Source organism: Mauremys reevesii, linkage group 3 (assembly GCF_016161935.1).
Source record: "Mauremys reevesii isolate NIE-2019 linkage group 3, ASM1616193v1, whole genome shotgun sequence".
Taxonomy (NCBI): Eukaryota; Metazoa; Chordata; order Testudines; family Geoemydidae; genus Mauremys; species Mauremys reevesii.
In genome coordinates this window covers 95,475,613-95,498,056 of record NC_052625.1, presented here as the reverse complement: position 1 = coordinate 95,498,056, position 22,444 = coordinate 95,475,613, and the positions used below count along the sequence as shown (strand labels likewise).

The window sequence follows — 22,444 nt, the reverse complement described above, 5'->3', positions numbered from 1 at the left end:
TTTCAGCCTGGACCACGTCAAGTGCCTCATTCTTAGCAACTACAGCATCAAGAGTCAGCATTCTAGAATCTTCCACCAGTAACCATTCGCCCAGGCAGTTATCAGCTACACCGGTCACAAAAATGTCCCTAACCACAACTATCATAACATCCCTAAATTCACAGTCCTGGGCCAACCACTGCAAACAATATGCAAACTCATGTATGGTTTCATTGGTTTTCAAAAAATTTCTTCTTCAAACAGAATAGAATCTCCAGTGCAAAAATGCTCATTGACGCACTGCCCAACCACACTAAAGGAGGACTTGGGCTCTGGCAGTCCATCCTAAATATCAATGTTATCATGGCCTAAGCAGTCCTGCAGCAAGGGTAACCTAGCAGCAAAAGAGAGTTGCATGATCTGCACATATATTCCGCCATCAACACTTTACTGTTCTTTCCCCGTACTAATCTCTCAGCCGCCAATCTTCAAATAAAGAAGCACTAGTCACAGGGCCGGTGCAACCACTAGGTGAACTAGGCAGCCGCCTATGGTGCCATGTGGTTGGGGGCGCCAAAAAGCGCGCTCAGGGGAGGTGGTGGAGTGGAGGTGAGCTGGGGCACAGGGGGTCGCGGGGAGGGCTGCCTGCAGGAAGTAGCGGGGGGCATGCACTCTAATTCTCCTCCCCTCCCAGGGTTGCCACACCAAACAGCTGATTGGCACGGCAAGCCTGGGAGGCGGGAGAAGTGGAGCGGCACCGGCATGCTCAGGGGAGAAGGCGGAGCGGAGGTGAGCTGGGGTGGGGAGCTGCCGGGGGAGCCGCAGGGCTGGGACTTGCCACGGGGCGGCTCCCCGGCTCTTCCCCATGGCCCCTGCCCCTGCTCCGCACCAGCCCCGCCTCTTCCTGCCCCTACTCCACCCCGCCCCCACTCCCCTGAAAACTGCAGCCAGGCCTGACCGACCCTGCACTCACCGCATGGTAAGTGGAGTGGCCCGGCCCCAATCTGCTCCACTTCCCTGGCTCCCAGAGAGGCTATCAAAATTAAGAACCCAATAATAGTGGGGGATTTCAATTATCCCCATATTGACTGGGAACATTTCACTTCAGGACAAAATGCAGAGATAAAATTTCTCGATACTTTAAATGACTGATTCACGGAGCAGCTGGTATGAGAACCCACAAGGGGAGAGGCAACTCTAGATTTAATCCTGAGTGGAGCGCAGGAGCTGGTCCAAGAGGTAACTATAGCAGGACCACTTGCAAATAGTGACCGTAATATAATAACATTTAACATCCCTGTTCTTCCCACCACATCTCAACAGCCCAACACTGTGCTATTTAATTTCAAAAGGGGGAACTATACAAAAATGAGGGGGTTAGTTAAACAAAAGTTAAAAGGTACTGTGACTAAAGTGAAATCCCTGCAAGCTGCATGGGCGCTTTTTAAAGACACCATAATAGAGGCCCAACTTCAATATATACCCCAAATTAAGAAACACAGTAAAAGAACTAAAAAAGAGCCACCGTGGCTTAACAATCATGTAAAAGAAGCAGTGAGAGATAAAAAGACTTCCTTTAAAAAGTGGAAGTCAAATCCTAGTGAGGCAAATAGAAAGGAGCATAAACACTGCCAAATTAAGTGCAAGAGTCTAATAAGAAAAGCCAAAGAGGAGTTTGAAGAACGGCTAGCCAACAACTCCAAAGGTAATAACAAAATGTTTTTAAAGTACATCAGAAGCAGGAAGCCTGCTAAACAACAAGTGGGGCCCCTTGACCATCGAAATACAAAAGGAGCACTTAAAGACAATAAAGTCATTGCGGAGAAACTAAATGCATTCTTTGCTTCAGTCTTCACGGCTGAGGATGTTAGGGAGATTCCCAAACCTGAGCTGGCTTTTGTAGGTGACAAATCTGAGGAACTGTCACAGATTGAAGTGTCACTAGAGGAGGTTTTGGAATTAATTGATAAACTCAACATTAACAAGTCACCGGGACCAGATGGCATTCACCCAAGAGTTCTGAAAGAACTCAAATATGAAGTTGCGGAACTATTAACTAAGGTTTGTAACCTGTCCTTTAAATCGGCTTCGGTACCCAATGACTGGAAGTTAGCTAATGTAACGCCAATATTTTAAAAGGGCTCTAGAAGTGATCCCGGCAATTACAGACCGGTAAGTCTAATGTCAGTACCGGGCAAATTAGTCGAAACAATAGTTAAGAATAAAATTGTCAGACACATAGGAAAACATAAACTGTTGAGCAATAGTCAACATGGTTTCTGTAAAGGGAAATCATGTTTTACTAATCTATTAGTAATCTATACAGACTAACATGGCTGCTACTCTGTAATCTATTAGAGTTCTTTGAAGGGGTCAACAAACATGTGGATAAGGGGGATCCAGTGGACATAGTGTACTTAGATTTCCAGAAAGCCTTTGACAAGGTCCCTCACCAAAGGCTCCTATGTAAATTAAGCTGTCATGGGATAAAAGGGAAGGTCCTTTCATGGACTGAGAACTGGTTAAAAGACAGGGAACAAAGGGTAGGAATTAATGGTAAATTCTCAGAATGGAGAGAGGTAACTAGTGGTGTTCCCCAAGGGTCAGTCCTAGGACCAATCCTATTCAATTTATTCATAAATGATCTGGAGAAAGGGGTAAACAGTGAGGTGGCAATGTTTGCAGATGATACTAAACTACTCAAGACAGTTAAGACCAAAGCAGATTGTGAAGAACTTCAAAAAGATCTCACAAAACTAAGTGATTGGGCAACAAAATGGCAAATGAAATTTAATGTGGATAAATGTAAAGTAATGCACATTGGAAAAAATAACCCCAACTATACATACAATATGATGGGGGCTAATTTAGCTACAACGAGTCAGGAAAAAGATCTTGGAGTCATTGTGGATAGTTCTCTGAAGATGTCCAGGCACTGTGCAGAGGCGGTCAAAAAAGCAAACAGGATGTTAGGAATCATTAAAAAGGGGATAGAGAATAAGACTGAGAGTATATTATTGCCCTTATATAAATCCATGGTACGCCCACATCTCGAATACTGTGTACAGATGTGGTCTTCTCACCTCAAAAAAGATATTCTAGCACTAGAAAAGGTTCAACTCCACCAGAGAGGTCCTTTGGGGCCATCTGCCTGTCCCAAGTCAGGGTAAAGGAGGAGGGTTGGGCGTGGGGCTAGCAACTCCACCCTGTAAAAATCAGCTTGCTACAGAAACGCCAACAATAGAGTTAACACAGACTTTTAGCCTGGAAAAAGAAGGGTCTTCAACTCGAAGATGCATGACACTGGGTGGTGAAAGCCGCGAGGAAGCCACTAAGCCGATCACCCTTCTTGCAGCCAGGAGGATTACCATCGGCACATGGAACGTGAGGACCATGTACGAGTCAGGAAAGACGGCGCAGGTTGCAGCAGAGATGAGGAGCAACAACCTGACCCTACTAGGCATTAGCGAGACAAGATGGACGCAAGCTGGACAGAGACGACTGTTGACAGGAGAGCTGTTGCTGTATTCAGGACATGAGGAGAGTGACGCACACCACACACAGGGAGTAGGCTTCATGTTGTCCAAGCAGGCACAGAGAGCACTGATTGGTTGGGAGGCACATGGTCCCAGGATCATCACAGCATCCTTCAGAACTAAAATGAAGAGGATTAAGATGAATGTTGTTCAGTGCTACGCTCCAACCAATGACAGTGAAGAGGAGGACAAAGACTACTTTTACAACAGACTCCAGAAAATATTAGAGACTCTCCCAGACAAAGACATTACCATCCTTATGGGAGACTTTAATGCCAAAATTGGACCTGATAACACAGGATACAAACAAGTCATGGGGACCCATGCTCTGGGAGAGATGAGTGAGAATGGAGAGAGATTTGTGGATCTGTGTGCACTTAACAATCTGGTCATAGGAGGCAGCATCTTTCCTCTCACAAGCGGATCCACAAGAGTACCTGGGTATCGCCAGCAGGCATGACAGAAAACCAGATCGACCATGTCTGCATTAGCAAGAAGTTCAGAAGATCCTTGCAGGACGTTAGAGTTAGAAGAGGAGCAGACGTGGCGTCCGACCATCACTTAGTGGTGGCCAGATTGAAGCTGAAGCTGAAGAAGAACTGGATAGACGCGTCAGACAGAAGAGCGAAGTACAACGTCAACCTTCTGAAGGACCATAAGACCAAGGAAGATTTTGGATTGACGCTGAAGAATAAGTTTTCAGTACTACAGGATCGGTCTGAGGAAGAGGAAGACAGTGTACTCAACAGATGGCAGAAAGTGAGAGACACACTTAGGTCAGCATGCCAGGAAGTGCTTGGAATTAAGAAACACCAGCAGAAAGAGTGGATCACAGCAGAGTCCTTGACAAAGATAGAAGACAGAAAGAAGAAGAAGGCAGCAGTCAACAACAGCAGGACTAGAGCAGCAAAGGCCAAAGCTCAAAAAGAGTATGCTGAAGCCCACAGAGCAGTGAAGAGGAATATTAGGAAGGACAAGAGAGATTATGTGGATGGACTGGCAGCAGAAGCAGAGCAGGCAGCATACAGCGGTAACATGAAACAGCTGTACGATACTACCAAGCGACTGTCTGGAAAGTTCAGCAAGCCAGAATGTCCCGTTAAAGACAAGCAGGGAAAGTCTATAACAGGAATAGAACTACAGATGAACAGATGGGCGGAGCACTTTGAGGAACTCCTGAACAGACCAGCACCACCAAATCCACCAGACATTGACCCAGCCAACGAGGACCTCCCAATCAATTGCGATAAACCAACCAGAGACGAGATCAGAAAAGCCATCACCATGATGAAGAACAGGAAGGCGGCTGGACCTGACGATATCCCAGCAGAGGCCCTGAAAGCAGACCTGGATGCCTCAGTGGAAATGCTGTACCCCCTCTTTGAGAAAATATGGGAAGAAGAAGTGATTCCGGCTGACTGGAAAGAGGGATATCTCATCAAAATCCCCAAGAAAGGAGACCTCAGCAACTGTGCCAACTATAGAGGAATCACACTCCTGTCGGTGCCAGGAAGGTCTTCAACCGAGTCCTCTTAGAGAGAATGAAGGATGCCGTCGATCCACAGCTACGAGATGAACAGGCAGGTTTCCGGCAGAACAGATCATGCACGGACCAGATAGCAACGCTCCGCATCATAGTCGAGCAGTCTATGGAGTGGAACTCCTCGTTGTACATCAACTTTGTTGACTATGAGAAAGCATTCGATAGCGTGGATCGAGAGACCCTCTGGAAGCTCCTTCGCACTATGGCATCCCAGCAAAGGTGGTCAACCTGATCAAGAATTCATACGACGGCATACACTGTAGAGTGATCCATGGAGGGCAGCTCACAAACAGCTTCCAGGTGCGAACCGAGTCAGACAAGGATGCTTGTTGTCACCACTTCTCTTTCTTCGTCATCGATTGGATTATGAAGACATCCACTTACAAGCGTAGGAATGGAATCCAATGGTCATTGTGGACCCAGCTTGATGACCTGGACTTTGCCGACGACCTTGCACTCCTTTCGCACAGTAAACAGCAGATGCAAGAGAAGACCAACGTAGTGGCAGCCACGTCATCACAGGTTGGCCTCAACATCCACAAGGACAAGACCAAGATCCTTAGGATCAATTCCATCAGCAACGACCCAGTCACACTGAATGGAAGCCCCCTGGAAGAAGTGCAGTCCTTCACCTACCTAGGTAGCATCATCGACCAGCAGGGTGGCACAGACGCAGACATCAAAGTAAGGATTGGTAAGGCAAGAGCAGCCTTCTTACAGCTCAAGAACATCTGGAGCTCCAGAGAGCTGTCTTTGGCAATAAAGATTCGACTATTCAACTCCAACGTGAAATCAGTCTTACTGTATGGAGCTGAAACCTGGAGGACAACCAAAACAACCACCAGGAAGATCCAGACCTTCATTAATACCTGCCTCAGAAGGATTCTCCAGATCCGCTGGCCAGACACCATCAGTAACATCCACCTCTTGGAGAGGACCCATCAACTCCCAGCAGAGGAAGAAATTAGAAGGAGAAGGTGGGGCTGGATAGGACATACACTACGCAAGCAGCCAACCAACATCACCAGACAGGCACTGCAGTGGAACCCCCAAGGCAAGCGGAAAAGAGGCCGCCCAAGAAATACCTGGCGACGCGACCTTCAGGTTGATAGCAAAAAAATGGGCTATACCTGGAACCAGCTAGAGCGAATGGCCCAGGATAGAAGACTATGGAGATCTGTTGTTGGCGGTCCATACCCCGGTTGGGGTGACGGGCATGAATGAATGAGAAAAGGTTCAGAGAAGGGCAACTAAAATGATTAGGGGTTTGGAGATGGTCCCATATAAGGAAAGATTAAAGAGGCTAGGACTCTTCAACTTGGAAAAGAGGAGACTAAGGGGGGATATGATAGAGGTATATAAAATCATGAGTGATGTTGAGTAAGTGGATAAGGAAAAGTTATTTACTTATTCCCATAATACAAGAACTAGGGGTCACCAAATGAAATTAATAGGCAGCAGGTTTAAAACAAATAAAAGGAAGTTCTTCTTCACGCAGTGCACAGTCAACTTGTGGAACTCCGTACCTGAGGAGGTTGTGAAGGCTAGGACTATAACAGTGTTTAAAAGAGAATTGGATAAATTCATGGTGGTGAAGTCCATAAATGGCTATTAGCCAGGATGGGTAAAGAATGGTGTCCCTAGCTTCTGTGGCCTGTCCCCCTCCCCCCTGTCGCCCATGGAGGTCTTGGGTCAACCCCCTCCCATGGAGGCCTGGGGCAGAGCCCCACACAGCCCCCCCGTGGATGCCTGGGGCCAGCCCACACAGGGGGGCTGTGTAGGGCACCAAAATAGCTAGGGACAGCCCTGGATCCCCAGGCCGGGGGGTGGGGGGGGCGCAAGGTGGAAGTTTCACCTAGGGCACGAAATATCCTTGCACCGGCCCTGACCAGTCAACAGCAGAAATGACCTGCAAGCAGCCTGGGTGGCACAACAGGAGCACTTGTTACCATGTCATGACACTCAAATGTACCCCAGAAAACCCAGAAAAAAAGAAACAGCAGCAAAATATGCTGGTAAGTTGTCAATCAAAACATGTAATAACCATGAACCAGTCAAGTCAGCAACAGTCTGAACAAAACATAACAGTCTAAAATAGGATTGCCAACCCTCCAGGATTGTGCTGGAGTCTCCAGGAATTAAAGATTAATCTTAATTAAAAGTAATGTCATGTGATGAAACCTCCAGGAATTCATCTAGCCAAAGTTGGCAACCCTAGTCTAAAATGCCAATATGCAGGAGCAGACCAAGAGTAGCTGCACACAACCAATTTGTCATAGTGGGATTTCTTCAAAGATGAATGTTTTCATTTTCAGAAATCATTGATATTGAAAAACTATTGAAATTTCTGCACATTGGGGAGTCAGGGGGAAGCAAGCAGAGTTTAGACCAGCACAAATTATTAGTACTCTTTACTCCTGTTCTTACAAGATCTACATTAACCAAGTGGCATGTGAGTAATAGATGATGCAATTAGCATGGAAACACAGCAAGTGACTTATAAGAAATATCTTGCAATCATTTCCACCTGGCTACTGCCTCCATTCAGAAAAATAGAGATATCACTGTCAAAGATCAAAAAAACACGGAAAGGAAATAAACAGGTACCCACAATCCTCTTGTCAAAGGGGAGCCCTAATCTGCTAATCACATTTTTCTTGCAGAATTTAAAAGGTACAGTGTCTGAGTTGTATCTCCCAGCTTGTAAAATACAGTGCATGTGCTGATTTCTAGTCCTTTTGGCACAAGTCTGGCTTTTGGCACATCCCTCAGATGATATCCAGAAAGAGGGAATATGCCTTGCAGTTTGTGAACAAACACTTTAGATATGTAACATGATTCTGTTTGTATTGTGGTAACATCCAAAATCAGCATGGCTCCGTTCCCGCTCAGAAAAGTGTACGGTATAAAACAGACTGGCCTACGGAATTCCATTTTTCACTCAGGCTAGAATCAGCGCTATGAAACAACCTGGAAGTAGGCAAATGATTTGGAGTTCTCTCACTTTTGTTTTCTATTCTTAGATTTCTCACTAACTTTAGCCCTGCTGATATTTTTGTTGCCTGAAAGACTATGCTCCAGTAGATAATGAATTGACAGACGACATTAAACTAGCCACAGCTTTATTAAAAATAAATAAATAAAATTAAAAAAAGACTTTGCCATAGATTTCACTTAATCATCATTAACAATTTCATCACAACAAACCATAATGATGCTTGAGGCATGTCTGCAGTTGACTTGCATATCAAGGTCATAGTCTTACATAACAGTCCTTGAGTCATCTCTTATTCTCTGGGGAAGGTCCTTACAGCCGCACAGGGTAAAGCCACATGAGCTTTAACCCCATGTATCTGAAAACAGATGACTCATCTGGACCCAGGAAGCAACACCTTTTGTGTCATCCTTTTGGCAACTGGATACATTCTCGGTTAGTGTGGACTTCCCTATTCGCAAATTACTATCTCATTTGTATCTCAAGGAAATGGAGGATCATCTGTAGATGTTCTCTGGCGTACCTGTACCCAGGAAGGTCAGCAACTAGACTGATCAGTTGTTCCACCAAGCCAGCTTCAGACCCAAATGGTGAACACTTTTTGAATTCCCCATGTACTGTACCCTATGTTGATGCAGCTGCATTCTGGCCTATGTTGGCTGCAATTAAATAACATTTCAAAATGTAAATGCGCTACAGCAGCTGCAAAACTACAGATTCCCAGTTTGTTTTTTAAAGGACAAGAACTCTGCACTAAAGCATCATCAACAATTAATGTTTTTCCAAAGAGTACCTACATCCTGAACTAGAATGATATATTTAGGGGTTGATGTCATCCCCTCTGGATAAGTGGCCCTTTGAACGGTTATGACAGGTATAAAATCAAGGAAGCAAGAAATGCATTTAACAGATTTATACACAGCTTGGTTAGAGGATTTCATACCTCCAGCATCCTTGTTTTCAAATAGGTTGAAGGAGATTCAATCCCCTCACATGGATGTCTCCCAAAAAGAAGATTTCTGACTCCTCTTGAGAAAGGCCCAAGAAAAACTGGGGCAAGGTTCACTGATCCTACCATAAATGGAAAAGGATCCATAGATATAATCCTGACTGGATTGCAACCAGTTACTGAGCTGTCAATCCAGCAGGGAGATGTGCAGACAGGCTGCATGTGCACGCACATCTGAGGAAGTCTGAAGGAAGCAGTTCCACGAGTAGCTGGCTCCCAGAAAAGACGGGGAGGAGGAAAAAGTAGATTCAAAGAAATAAGGATGCTGGTGGTAAGGCCACTCCTGAAGCACTCAGGACAAAACAAATTGTTATGGTGACTGGCTATAGTATATAAGGGTATATTTCTACCCTTTATCTGCACTTGCTGGTGTAATCAACTGGTGAGTGTGCGGTGTAGGATCCCTTTTGTGCTGATCCATAGAAGGTGTGAGCTGTTACAGCTCCTAACTATAGCACTTTGGCTCCAGCTCTAGCAGCCAGGGCCGGCTCTAGACCCCAGCGCACCAAGCGCGTGCTTGGGGCGGCATGCCGCGGGGGGCGCTCTGCCTGTCGCCGGGAGGGCGGCAGGCGGCTCCGGTGGACCTCCCGCAGGCGTGCCTGCGGAGGGTCCGCTGGTCCCGCGGCTCCGGTGGAGCATCCGCAGGCATGCCTGCGGGAGGTCCACCAGAGCCGCGGGACCAGCGGACCCTCTGCAGGCACGTCTGCAGGAGGTCCACTGGAGCCGCGGGACCGGCGACCGCCAGAGCGCCCCCTGCGGTGTGCCGCCGTGCTTGGGGCGGCGAAATTCCTAGAGCCGCCCCTGCTAGCAGCTCATGCTATTAGGTCTGGAGATCCCTGGATTCCCGGCATATCAGCCATGTGAGCAGCCGTCACACTTGCAGGCTTGTAACATGCTGCAAGTTCAGGTGGGTGAGCTGATTGGCAGCCTGGCTCTGAAATTTACTCTGCAGCTATCCTCAAGATAATCCTAAATGGGTTGCCAGAAAAGCAGAGGCCTGCTGGGAAACAGGACTGTGATCTCGAAGGTGCTAAAGCCCTCTTAGGCCTGGTCTTCACTATGCGTTTCGGTCGAATTTAGCAGCGTTAAATCAAATTAACCCTGCACCCATCCACACAACGAAGCCGTTTAATTCGACATAAAGGGCTCTTAAAATCGATTTCTGTACTCCTCTCTGACAAGGGGATTAGCCCTGAAATTGACATTGCTGGTTCGAATCAAGGTTAGTGTGGGCGCAATTTGACGGTATTGGCCTCTGGGAGCTATCCCACAGTGCACCATTGTGACTGCTCTGGACAGCAATCTGAACTCGGATGACTCGCCAGGAAGACAGGAAAAGCTCAGCGAACTTTTGAATTTAATTTCCTGTTTACCCAGAGTGGAGAGCTGATCAGCACAGGTGACCATGCAGAGCTCACATGGATGAGAATCGAAAAAAAGCTCCAGCATGGACTGTACGGGAGGTACTGGATCTGATCGCTGTATGGGGAGAGGATTCCGTGCTAGCAGAACTACGTTCCAAAAGAAGAAATGCCAAAACATTTGAAAAACTCTCCAAGGGCATGATGGAGAGAGGCCACAATAGGAACTCACTACAGTGCCGCGTGAAATTTAAGGAGCTCAGACAAGCGTACCAAAAAGCCAAAGAAGCAAACAGATGCTTTGGGGCAGAGCCGCAGACATGCCGCTTCTACGCTGAGCTGCATGCAATTCTAAGGGGGGCTGCCTCCACTACCCCACCCTGACCATGGATTCCGAGGAAGGGGTACTCTCAGCCATGCCTGAGGATTTTGTGGACAGGGAAGATGAGGAGGAGGAGGAGCTTGCAGAGAGCACACAGCACACCGTTCTCCCCAACATCCAGGATCTTTTTCTCAGCCTGACTGAAATAGCCTCCCAACCCTCCCAAGGCAGTATCCCTCTGGTGAGGGTACCTTTGTAAATATAAAACATGGTTTAAAAGCAAGCATTTTTAAATGATTAATTTGCCCTGAGGACTTGGGATGCATTCGCGGCCAGTACAGCTACTGGAGAAGTCTGTTAACGTGTCTGGGGATAGAGCGGAAATCCTCCAGGGACATCTCCATGAAGCTCTCCTGGAGGTACTCCAAAAGCCTTTGCAGAAGGTTTCTGGGCAGGGCAGCCTTATTCTGTCCTCCATGGTAGGACACTTTACCACGCCATGTTAGTAGCAAGTAATCTGGTATCATTGCATGGCAAAGCCTGGCAGCATATGGTACCGGTGTTTGCTGACATTCAAGCAACATCTGTTCTTTATCTCGCTGTGTTATCCTCAGGAGAGTGATATTATTCATGGTAACCTGGTTGAGATACGGGAATTTAATTAGGGGACATTCAGAGGTGGCCATTCCTACTGGGCTGTTTGCCTGTGGCTGAAAAGAAATCCTCCCCGCAGTTAGCCAAGCGGGGCGGGGGGGCATTGGCGCTGAGCTGTTTGCGTTTGGCTAGCAGGGATCTTCTCTGATACCAGCCACGTGGTGGGAGGAGGGGTAAAGCGATCATCCCAGAGAATTGGATGCCATTCCTCTGACGGAGGGAGGGGCGACTGACAACATGGCTTACAGGGAATTAAAATCCACAAAGGCGGAGGCTTTGCATCAAGGAGAAACACAAACAACTGTCACACAGAATGGTCCCCTCAAGGATTGAACTCAAAAGCCTGGGTTTAGCTGGCTGTTGATTTCACAGAGGGAGGGGGGAGCAAATGAATACAAAACAAATCTGGTCTATTTCTTGTTTTGATCCACTCCATCCATCTTTTACATCTTAGGCAGGCAGCAGACAGTGCAGTCTGACTGCTAGCCATTGTCATCTCCTGGGTGCTCAGCAGAAAGTGGGACATGACCTGGCTGAGTCACTCCCATCTCTGTATGATGATGATGGCTTTCAGTCCTACCGCACAATCTGCTGCCAAAAGGCAATGAGCTGCTGCTGTGTAGCAATGCAGTCCCACGTCTGCCAGCACCCAGGAGACTTTCGGTGACGGTGAGCTGAGCAGGCTCTATGGGATGGTGTCAGCACAGGTAACCTAGGAAAAAAGGCGTGAAACAGTTGTCTGCCATTGCTTTCACAGAGGGAGGGAGGGAGACGGGGGGGCCTGATGACATGTACCCAGAACCACCCGCGACAATGTTTTTTGCCCCATCATGCACTGGGATCTCAACCCAGAATTCCAATGGGCGGGGAAGACTGCGGGAACTATGGGATAGCTATGGGATAGCTACCCACAGTGAAACACTCCAGAAGTCGACACTAGCTTTGGTACTATGGATGCACACTGCTGAATTAATGTGCTTAGTGTGGCCGCATGCACTTGACTTTATACAATCTGTTGCCAAAAATCGAAATCCGTAAAATCGGAGTAATTCCGTAGTGTAGACTGAACTTACTGAACCTCTTGTAGTGTTCTCAAACAGTCATACAGCAAAGCTAAGCCACTGGTCGCTGAAATGGGTGAGAACAGCTGCTGAACGTGCACAGCTGGTGGGTGGAGGTGCTGGGGGAAAGTGTTAGTGCTAAGGGAATCCTTCCCAAAAGGATTCCATTCCAAAATGCAAAATTCCCTTGGTAGTCCAGAAGATGAAAGAAAAAATGAGGCAGCAAAAAGGCCTTGCCTGGAATCCTTCCTTAGATGTTGAGGTCCAGGGAAGACTGACGATAAAGGCAATGTAGGTGTCCTATGCTGTCGTGTTTTTTCTTCCCTCTATGGAAAAGTAAAAGTAAACTTTTTCCCCGCAGAAACAAATCCCCTGCAAACAACACGCACATAGAACAGACAAGAAACATCTACTCCCCTCTGTGGAAGCCAACTGCAGAGAGCCCTGTCCATTCAGCAAGCATGTCAGCAGGGGACATTTCAAGTATCACCTTCCAAAAAGAGAAAAAGAGGAACTCTGCCTCCATTCACCAGAAATGGACAAACATACCCAGAGCAGTCACTCCAACACAAGGTAAACAAATACCTCTCGTACTCCAGCTCCTGCTGCTCTCATTGATAATCACTTAGTTCTTGGGACGCTGAGTGGAAAGGGGTCTCGGAGGGAATCCCAATAATATAGAGCTCCACATTTATTCTTAGTAGGCACATTCATCTGTCTAAATATAGCGAGTGCACTTAAAAAATTTCTCCCAGTTGTAGAAATAGAAGGTATAGTTCTGGAACACTGAAAATAGGAAGTGCAGCTAGAACTAGTAGACATTTTTAAGGGCACCCACTAAAATAAAATATTTGTTTCCAAAACATTCCCTGGGTTTTTAGCTGCACAACTCACATTAGTCAAGTGAAGGAATCCTGGGAATAAACCACTGACAAACATTTAGAAAATGTAGGGAGTAAGGTTCATTGTAGAGCTGGTTAGAAAAATTGACAAAACATATTTTTGGTTAGAATTTGTCAAAAATCAAAATCTTTTGTAAAGACGGGTTGGTTTTCATATAGTTCAAATGTAACCCTGCCTGTCAGGCGGGTTTCCAGAACAAACCTGCCAGATTTATTGTCAGCTCACCTGCCCAGCTCCTCAGTAGCCCACCTGAAGAGGAGCCAAAAACCTGGAAATCCCAGCTCCCAGACTCACGGCCCCCTGGAGTCCCAGGGTCTCTTGCTGTGGGGCAGCGCACCTACCAGGCTGAAAGGGAGCTGAGAGCCTGGAAGCCCTGGTTCCCAAGCTCCACGGCTCCCAGCTCAGCTAGCATTCTAGGCTCCCAGCTCCTCTTCAGCCTACCAGGCAGAATTTCATTTTGAAATTATCAAACATGTTATGATTTTTCTAATATAAACATATTTTTTTAATTTCTGTTTTATGTAGAATTTCAATTGGGGTGTTTTGTTCCAAATTGGAAGAAAAATGCATTTTTAAATCCTCTGAAATGGAATTTACAGATTCTCCTCCCAGCTCTGGTTCATTGATATGTTTTCCGCATCAAGGTCTTAATAAGGAATTTACCCTGTAACTGTATATATGCACAGAGCCATCTAGTGGCCAGAAGTCATTTAATTTATGACAGTGAACTCATTAATACTTCAGAAACTAACCATCCCACCCACCCATGCCTAGAATGCCCTCCGATTTCACTAGAACACTCCACATTCCAAACTGAACATAGGACAACCTAATATCTGAATCTAATATAACTGACTGGCAGGCAATTGTGGCAACAGCAATCAGTCCTTTTCAGAAGTGATACTAAACATGTCACAACTGTCAGTGTAACAAGGTAATAGTAGAGCTGCTGTAGGATTGTTCAGTCACTAATACTCAGTCTTTCCCTTTGATGCACACGTTTAAAAGTAAAAGAAACAGAATGTCACTACAATTTGTGCTCTCTCTGGTTTGTGAGTGGATCTTCTCCCTGATCTGGGCACCCTTGTAAATCCATTGTATATGTATAAAGATCTGGCACTGAGAATCAAAGAGAAATGTCAGAGAAAGAGCACAGATTATAAAACAAAGCAAAACAAAATCCATGATGCTGGTCAGAAGAGGGAAAGCTGTGGAGAAATAGCTTGGGCATTACTGTCCTCTTCCATCAAAAGCCTCCATCCTATATTCATGAAAGTGAATTTCTTAGAGGGCTAAAAGGATGTGAGGCTGTCATGAGAGGATGTAGTGGCGATGGACAATGCCACCATTCTAGAATGAAATCCATTCAGATAAGGACCATTTTGTGCACGTCCTGTGTATAGAATGGTGACAGGCACTTCCACAGCAACAGGGTCACGGGGAACCAGAGTGCCAGCATCGGAGTTTTTGTTGTAATAGTTTAATTGGCAATGGCTCCAGAACTTAACATCCAATCCCAAACACCAATGTGGTGCAGAGCCAGATTCACCAAGTCATGATGCTTCAGATGTTTATGAATCAGAGCAGGATGTGCTCCACTGAAGGGAAAAATTATATTTTAAGATATTAAACTCAAAGAGCAACTGTACTGTAGAGACAGTTTGCACTGAAAAATATTTTTGCTACTTATTGGACAATCTCCTCACTTACTGTATTATTGATTTTAGCAACACGTTTCATTTCCTTTTAATCCCCTATTTGATTGACCTTCACTTTTTTCACCATCATTTTAGAAGTGAAAATTTGACAAGAAAGGAAGAGATTTGTAATTGTACTTAGCACTTATGTAGCACTCTATAGCTCCAGACTGCTACATGAACATTAAGGCTGCAGAGTTGCACCTGTAGGAGGAGGGTTCAGAGAGGGGGAGTAAGCAGAGGAGTATGAACATACAAGAATAATCAGTATTAATTGCATTCAGTCCCCACAGAATGGGACCCTTTCTGCTTCCGCTGTCTTTTAGGGCTTCCTTTTCTCACTGACTCCTGCCCAAGGAAAACTGGCAATACGATAAGCCTCTACTGCCAGGTGAAGGGTGAGGATATTAGACTGAACTGGTCTGGGTAAAAGGACTCTGGGAATGAGACATGATAACTGTCAAGAAGAGAGAAGAAAAAACTGACCCTGATCACCCTTATAGCGTCATCTAGAGAGGGGTGCACTGGAAGTTTTCCCACAAGTGTGAGTTCTGCACTTTTAGTATTTATATTGTATTTTGAGTCAATCTGGTATTTTGCAGATTCTGGCATAGATTTTCAGAAGCGACTAGTGGTTGAGACATTTTCAGGAAAAGTTGAGCACCTACCCAATGAAAATCAGGCATTTCCAAGATATCTCAAATGGCGCACCCACAACCACTAGTCGCTTTTGGAAAAAAATTAACCATAGCTTTACTACTGCCGAAGCTAATACGATGTAGAAGAAAGGGGATTTTCCCCACTACATTCACTGTTGCCAACTCACAATTTTATCACGAGTGTCGCAATGGGTGTGGATTTTTTGAAAGCCTCAGCTCTTGGGGTCGCATACGTATGTAAGAATCTCAGCTTCCATTTAGAAAAGTCTTCACAGTGGGAGAGAAAAGCTTAAAAAATGTGAACCCCAAAGGTTCTGGAAGCCAATGAAAAAACACCCAAAGTTTATTACTTTTTACAATCATGATTTTATTGGGGCCTGACTAATTTTAAAAGCTAGAGGTTGGCAATAGAATCCACAAATGGTGACACAGGGACAGGCAAAAGATGGAAGTTGGAATACGATGCATGGTGTAGTTCAAGAATTTCCTTTATACACACCCACAAAATGTAGCAATCAGTCAGTCATAGTCTGACACCGTTTGTGCAGAAGGTAAGAGAGAAAATGGTGTTCAATGAAAGGATAATTAGTACTAGTGTGTTTATATTGTTAAATCATTGGGAATTCAGACCCCCCAAGTAAAGAAGGCAGGAAAGAGAGAAACATGATGTGCGACAAGTGAAGCTCCAACCACTGCGAGCTGCATGTAGAGAATGTCTCCTGTAACTGAACCACAGATAGTATTCTAGTTAAGCAGCTGTCTCTCAATACAAATCTTTTATCTTCACTTAGCACTCAAATGCTATATACCACCAACCAGGGAGAAGTGGCAGAGGTTAACTGTCCTCTTTACCACCTTCAAAGCTTCTCGAAAAGTGTGACAATTTCAGTTTGAAAGTAGGAATTGTCTGCATGGAAACTGCCTCCTTTGGGTCATTAAAGAGACAAGCAGTGAGATAAAATCTTTTATTGGATCAACTTCTGTTGGTGGAAGAGACAAGCTTTTGAGCTACACAGAGCTTTTCCTCAGGTTCTGGGAAAGGTAACAAGAGAGTCTCAGCTAAATACAAGGTGGGAGAGATTGTTAAGCACAAGGAGTTAACCCACATGTTGCAAGAGACCATTCAAGTTGAAGTGGGCAGTTAGCACCTCTGCAGTCATAGGACAGAGAGTTCGTGAGTTATGGATTGTTGTAATGAGCCATAAATCCAGTGTCTTTACCAAGTCCATGATTTTTAGTGTCTAGCAAAATTATGAATTTAAGCTCCCAGGGTCATCTTTTCAAGGTGTAGTGCAGGTTTCCATTGAGAACAAGGACTGAGAGGTCAGTTGTGGAGTGATTATTCTGTGAAAAGTATTCACCCCACAGGTGATATGGTATAGTTATCTTATTTTTCTGTGAGAGTTCATTTGGAAGTGTAGGGATTGTCTCATTTCACCTACATGGTTGTTACTGGAGTGCTTAGTACACTGGATGAGGTATACCATATGTTGTGATGGGCGTGTGTAGGACCCATGGATCTTGAAAGAGATGTTGGGGGAAGGGGTTATTGATCATCGTAGCAATGAAGATATGGATGCAGGTTTTGCATCTGTTGTTCTGACGGGGCTGATGCTGCTTTGAGTTGGTGTGTCTTGATCTGTGGGGAGGTTGCCTCTGATGATGAGTTTGGTGAGGTTCAGGGGTTGTTTGAAGGCCAGAAGAGTGGGGTTTGGGAAAGACTTCTTTCAGGATGTGGTCCGCATCAAGTATGGGTTGTAATTGGTTAAATGATGTTCTAAAAGGGGTCCAGTGTGGGGTGGTAGGTGACAATTAGGGGTGTGCAGTCAGTGGTTTTGTTTTCCCCCCTCCCCCCATATTGAAGTAGGTTCTCTTGGGATATTTGGGTGGCCCATTCCATGAGATGATCTATTTCTCTGGTGGAGTGTCCTTGTTTGGTGAAAGTAGTTTTAAGTGTGTCAAGGTGTCATGATGACCACAAAGAAACTCAGAAGCAAGACAGTCACTCGGAAGAGGCACCTCTTTGTAGGGATGGAAATATCTCCAAAGGAGGTGCTCTGCTCTGCTAAACTTGAGCTCTTACTACTGCTCTGCTAAACTTGAGCTAACCAAGCCGTTCCTCTGTCTCTGAGTTAAAGTCCAAGAATTTATGAAAGGCAGCAAATAGCCAGATTCAGATTTTAAATATACAAGAGTAAATCCAGAATAAATTCTTTTAAATCCATGGCTTTATTTGAGTTATATCAATGGGTATAAGGCAGCAGATTCAGGCCCGAAATTACCAGATGTTTGTTCACTTGTACCCTTCACAGATCTCAGACATGCCCTGTGCCTTTTTTTGGTTAGGTTAGTGATGGAGAGGAGACAGAAGAGAGGAAAACCTGCTGTGTCTATAGATCACACAAAGGGCCTATGTAGAAATATTTGGAAAAATTCCTATACCTATTGACAGGCTGGAAAAGGGATCACATATGTACCAGATGTTTAAAAAAACACCACCACCAGAGAGGCCTAGGAGCAAGAATAAAACATTAGCTAAGCTCACTGCTAATGGCAAGGGTAGTTGGAGATATTTTACTGTTGTAATCAGCCAAACTGAACATACTGGATCTATTGTAGCTATAGTTTCATGTTTAAGCCTAAAATGCACAGAAATGGATCCCCAATAGAAGATTGTTAATTACCACTCATAGGGGGGTAGCCCTGTCTCAGACAATTGCTTTTTGAACTTTGTACTGTTGAATAGCTGATGAACATACTCAACCTAGATTAAGAATTGCCACCATTGCACCTGAAATTAGGTGATTGCAATAAAGTTGGTCCAAAATAGTGATCAAAACTCATCTCTTACCAAAAATGGCCCTTTTTGTAAATGATTTTTTTAAACAAAATGAAAATACTAGTGGAAAATTTTTCATCATTTTTCCCATAAAAAAATGGAAAATTTCTGTGAAAAGCCTGAAAATTTATCAATTTTTTTAATTAAAAATACTTACTATTTTGTGACCAGGTCGGTATTACATTTTTTGCTCTCATGGGCTTTACAGTGTGGAACTCATTCCCCTCTAAAATCTATCCTGTTACATCTCTCTCCACATGAAACACAACTTGACGGTTCCTTTTTTAAAAGAGGGAAAAATGTATTTTTGAATGACTAAAGGTGACCCTCTGTCACCTTCCCTCTCTCCCACACCCCTTTTTTCTCTAAATTGGACCCAATTTGTTTGTATGTGTGTGTATTTTAAGGAGATATTTTATTTGAATTTACACTGTTGTACAGAACCTCAAATACTTCAATAATTTTGATGAGATTATTATTTTTACAGTTCTGGTGGGAAAAGAAAGCATACTTTCAAAATTTTTGAGTGATAAATGCATGGACTACTTTGTTGAGTATAAAAAGTACAAAATAAAAGCATTGTAACAAACTGTTTAGGGGTTTTGTGTAGTTTAAGTCTAACTATATAGCTTGCATATACTGTATTTCAATGAAACGTGGGGGGATATGGATCAGCGATCACATCGCACCCTGTCAGTACCCAGTCCAAGCCGGGGAAGCTAATGATCCAACCAGCGGATCAAATTTGTTGATCAATCCTAGTCACGTGCCATCTGAGGCGTGTTGTGCATACGCTAAGAAGAATGACACATGGTGAATAGAATTAGGAATGAAGACTGAAGAGATTCATTTAGACACATCACTTCTTGAACATGGCACATATTTGTTATCAAAAAGCAGTAAATGCCTGGAAGGTAGCTAACCCACACTCAATACATCCAACAGTCATGTACATTGATTTCAACTGCAGTAATTTAAATCAACTAGAGATTTTTTAAAAAAGATTAATATCAGTATTTTAAATACCAGTGATTTAAGTTGCCTTGACTGAAACCAATCCACCTGGCAGGACAGTGCTTTTGGACTGAACTCTTGCCTAACATATGGAATGGCATTTTTGTCCCTCCCATCTAATATTAATGGCCCATCCAAGTACATGCTGCTATGCATCCTGTTTTTGTTGGCCGCTACATGACTTTTCTCACCTTCCGACCAGATATTCTAATCTAGTGCATATGTTTCAAAAGTGTTATCATGCACAAGATGATAAACGAATAGTAATGTCTTACAGAAGTACTGTAATGGCCAAGTCACACAGGCTATGTCTACACTGCAGTGAAAAAAAACACAGCTGGCTTGTGCCAGCTCACTTGGGCACATGGGCTGTGGGGCTGTTTCACTGCAGTGTAAATTTCCAGGCTCAGGCTGGAGCCCAGGCTCTAGGACCATGCGAGCTGGGATGGTGCCAGCCCAAGTCCAGAAGTCTACACTGCAGTGAAACAACCCTGCAGCCCGAGCCCCACAAGCCCGAGTCAGCTGGCCCATACCAGCTACTGGTGTCTAGTTGCTGTGTAGACTTAGGGACTTCAGGGAGGGACGGACAGCTCAACCCAGCTAAACCCAGGGTTGTGAGTTCAATCCTTGAGAGGGCCACTTAGGGATCTGGGACGAAATCAGTACTTGTCAGGGCCGCCCAGAGGATTCCGGGGGCCCGGGGTCTTCTGCAGCGGGGGGCCCTTCCGTTCCGGGACCCGCCGCCGAAGTGCCCCGAAGACCCGCGGTGGGGGCCCCCCGCCGCCGAATTACCGCCGAACCGGGACCCGCCGCTGAAGTGCAGCCCGGTCTTCGGCAGTACTTCGGCGGCGGGGGGCCCCCACCGCGTCTTCGCACTTCGCGGCGGGTCCCGAACGGAAGGGCCCCCGCCGCCGCCGAAGACCGGGCTGCGCCGCGGCGGCCCCGCCCGCCGCCCAACCTCGTACCCCCGGCTCCCTCCTCACCCGGAGTCCCAGCGCCTCGCCGGAACAGCCGCAGCGTGTGGCCGGCGGGGCCTGAGCTCCGTCCCTCTCAGAGCCGCGTGGGGAGGGGGCGGGGCTGGGAGCTCCGGGCCCAGCGGAGGGAGCCGAGCTCAGCCCAGAGCTCCCAGCCCCGCCCCCTGACCACGCAGCTCTGAGCGGGGCAGGGCTCAGGGGCTCCAGGCGGAGACTCGGCGCTTGGTGCGCTGAGGCTCCAGGAGAGGGGCAGAGGCGGGAGCCCCCGCTGTTCTCTTGGGGGCCCCTGCGGAGCCCGGGGCCCGGGGCAAATTGCCCCCTTTGCCCCCCCCTGGGCGGCCCTGGTACTTGTCCTGCTAGTAAAGGTAGGGGGCTGGACTCAATGACCTTTCAGGGTCCCTTCCAGTTCTATGAGATAGGTATCTCTCTCTCTCTCTCTTTTTTTTTTTTTTTAACTGCAGCACAGAGAAACTATCTGCAAAATGGGCTTAACAGCACTTCCCTACCTCACAGGGATGTTGTGAAGATAAATACATTACAAGTTGTGAAGGGCTTTGTGACCTACTTATGAAAAGCACTATATAGGCACTAGGTATTATTACTATTATTTAATATTTTGGATGTAGCTCATCTAAGACCAGTCTTTGGCTGGCACTAGTACCCTACCATAACTGAATTAGTGCCTTGTGACCAGTGATGATGCCTTTCTGATGCCTGGTTCTGACTGAAGACATTTAAATGATCACAGAAAGCTGTAAGTGCACTTGCAGAAAACCAGGTTCCTATTCAATAAGGGCAAAAAGCCAGTCTTCCTGAGGTAGGGTTGCTATAATGCATGGCCTCAAACCTGCTTTTAAGTAGTGAAGACATATGTAGGAAAATTAAAAGGCACATGACAAACACCACAACTGAGGGACAAATTCTGCCCTTGTGTATGCAAATCTCACAAATCTAAATCATATCCGTTGAAGTAAGAGCTGGCCAAACCAAAAAAATCAATTATTCACCCAGCTCTAGTTAGAGCAGAATGTGTGTAGAGGAGTGCACTACATAAGGTCTTGTTTACACAGGGAAAAGTCCCAGAATAGCTCATGCAGAATTGCTCTTGCCCAATAGCTATGTACATTAGCTCCCTATGTGGATACTCTTATTCAACACTAAGCGCTTACCTACACTGGGACAGGCAGGGAACTTAAGGTGACTCAGTTGAAGGTGTGATGTGAATGTGCCTGGGTTAAAGCCTGTTACCACCAGCTCTCTCAGGAGTAAAGTGATCTTAAACTGCTGTAACTTAATCCAACAGCAAACAGAGGCTACGCCTATACTACTGGAGCCTATGCCAGCACAGCCCCATATGGTAATCACAACCCATACCAACACAAGGAGTTTTTCTGACAGTGTAGAAACATGTCCCTAAACAACATTAGCCACGTCAACAGACGAACTCTATTGGGATAGCTCCGTCTACACTTGGGGGGAGGGGGAGGGGAAGGTGCTGGCATAGCTATGCTGGCTGGAGTGTGTGTGTTTTTTTCACAGCCCCAACTGACATAGCTATGGTGATATAACTTCTAATTGTGGACCAAGCCTAAGAGTGCCTTTGTGAGCTTTAGCTTAACCCACTTCCAAAGTGGACTGATCTAAGGGCATGGCTACACTTGCGAGTTAGAGCGCATTTAAGCAGCCCTGGGCACCCTAGCTCACTCCCCATCCACACTGACAAGGCACTTAGAGTGCTCTGACTCCGTGGCTAGAGCACTCCTGGTAATCCACCTCCACAAGAGGCATAACGCTTGCTGTGCCTCAGCTGAAATGCCCCAGTGTCAGTGTGAACGAGGTGTTGCATTGCTGCACTCTGCTCAGCCTCTGGAAACATCCCATAATCCCCTTAAGTCAAG

At 45.8% G+C, this 22,444-nt stretch overlaps 1 protein-coding gene across 3 annotated transcripts in view; it reads right to left on the bottom strand.

The window, feature by feature from the left end:
* The window catches only part of IPCEF1 (interaction protein for cytohesin exchange factors 1), an 81,565-nt gene that overhangs the window by 55,398 nt on the left and 3,723 nt on the right, over window positions 1-22,444 (bottom strand). The gene's annotated exons all lie outside the window — the stretch shown is intronic.